Source organism: Vombatus ursinus, unplaced genomic scaffold (assembly GCF_900497805.2).
Source record: "Vombatus ursinus unplaced genomic scaffold, bare-nosed wombat genome assembly UNPS02007460.1, whole genome shotgun sequence".
NCBI lineage: Eukaryota > Metazoa > Chordata > Mammalia > Diprotodontia > Vombatidae > Vombatus > Vombatus ursinus.
This window is the reverse complement of record NW_020947238.1, coordinates 1-2,496: the sequence shown is the minus strand read 5'-3', so window position 1 is coordinate 2,496 and position 2,496 is coordinate 1.

Sequence of the window (2,496 nt, the reverse complement as noted above, 5' to 3'; positions counted from 1 at the left end):
GCTAAGTGCTATTACTATTTTATTTCACATGTGAGGAAACTGAGGCAGCAGAAGTTAAGTGATCTGTCCCAGGTCACACAACAAGTAAGTCTCTTAAGCCAGATTTAAATTCAAGTCTTATTCTTGACTCCAGGCCCAGAACACTATCCACTTCACCATTTAGCTGCTTATGTGCTATCTGTGCTTTTCCATATGACTAAAGCACATTCCAAAGTTTGGGGGCCAGTTAACCAACTCCCCTCCTTGTGCCACTTTAACATGTTAACATAACATGGTATATATGTGTGTGTGTGTACATATATGTATGTAAATGTGTGTGTATGGGAGAGAAGACAGAGAGGAGAGAGGAGAAAGGGGCATTGAACTCATTAAGGAAGAAAGGAGAGTACACCTGGGGAATATGTATAATGCTGCCCTTGAAAGCAGCAGTTCCAAACCTCCTCATCTCTCCTCAAGCCTTCCATGGCTCTCCCTCCCCATCTCAGGTGGGTACTTTATCTCAGACTTCACTAAAAAAAAAAAAATGAGGCCATTCACCAAGAACTCTTTCTTCTTTCCTCCGCACGTCACATCATTCAGACATCTTCCCCGATTACCTCGCCTTCATTATGATATCCTATTGAGAGGTAACTATTCTCCTTGACGTTCCTTTACTTATTCTCCAACAAATTGCTCCTCTTTTGATCCAGTCATTTTTGCTAGCTAATATCCAATATCTCTCCTACCCTTCTTGGTAAACTCCTTTAGAAAATCATCTACACTAGTTCTCTCATTGGCTTCTAAACCCTCTGTAATCTGGCTTTTGACCTCATCATTCAATTGAAACTTTTTTCTCCAAAGGTATGTTTCTCAATCTTCATCTTTTTTTAACCTTTCTGCAAATTTTGCAACTCTTGCCTCTTGGATACTCTCTCCTACTTGGGTTTTTATAGCACTGCTCTCTCCTCTTCCTCTTCCTCCCTCTCTAAGCCCTCCTTCTTAGTCTTAGCTGGATCTTCATCTACATCAGACCCTCTTTCATTTGGTGATCTAATCAGCTGAAGTGGATCCATTTATTATCTCTATCTAAACGATTCACGGATGTATTACATATACACATATACATATGCTTGCCTGGGTCCAAATCTAATCTCTTTACTGAACTCCAGTCCTTCATCAACAATTGCCTTTTAGACATCTCAAACTGGATGTCATATGTGCATCTCAAATTGAACATGTCCAAAGCAGAGTTCAGTCACCCACTCTTATGACCTGGGTGTTATCTTCCATTCTCCACTCTTCACGCTCATTTACTCTGTATATCCAGTCCATCACTAAATCTTTTCATTTCTACCTTCACAACATCACTTGTATAGATCTTCTTCTGTCTACTCACACAGCTACCCCTCTAATTCAGACCCTCATTATCTCTCACCAGGAATATTGCAATAGCTTCTTGTTGATCTCTTTACCTCATATCTCCTCCTACCTTCCACACCTTGCCTTCTTTTTTAACTAATTATTCTTGCTGAGAAGCAGTGTTATGTAATGGAGAGAGAGCCAGCCTCAAATCAGAAAGACCTCAGTTTACTTCCTGCTTCTGACTTCCCGCTTCTCCCTGTTTATGACCCTAGGCATTTCAGGGCCCATATACCACTCTCTAACTTGATCAGATGCAAAATAATTTCTAATCTTCATTAATAAATAGATTGTCTTTGCCTGGAGTTCACTATACCAATGAAATCACAGATTCAGAAATAACAATAACAACAACAATTCAAAGCTCAGCAGGTTCTATGCTGCTAAAGATATATAAGTTGTCATCCCTCTTTAAATTTTGATGCCCTAGGGAAAATACCCTGTTGCTGCACCTTAGTTAACTAAGTGCCGCATTCAAGGAATGTTAATACAGTTTGGTAGTAGAGAGGAGGAAATCTTTTAGAAAATTAAATGAGTAAGACAATTGAAACATTCATTGTATATGATTTACACACTGTGATGTATAGTTGTTGGAGTTAAGCTACATGCATTTTATATATGTCATTAAATTATGCGTATTATACATGTATATATCATTCATAATATGTGCTCAATGGGACTTTGCAATCTAATGACACAGATGAACTAAACTAAGCTGACATACAAAGACAACACATAAGTTAGAGCAAAGTAATAAAGCAGTGTGGAGCTATAAACTAAGTGCTATGGGAAAGCTAGAGTGAAGAAACTTACCAAGTGAAGAACGTGGGAAAGCCTTTGTGGTGAAGGTGAATTTTTCATATTGGATCACAGATGTTGAGCCAGCAGGATCCTTTGATGTTAGAATCCAATACTCTCATTTTACAGATGAGGTAACTGAGGCACAGAGAGGATAGATGATTTGCGCAGCATCACACAAGTAGCAAGTGGCTGAGGTAGGATTTGAATTCAGTTTTTTCTGGTTATAAGTCCAGTGTGCTATCCAAAGGACAGAGCTTGCTGAAGACATGGGAGAGAGCATTCTCAGAAAGGACGTAT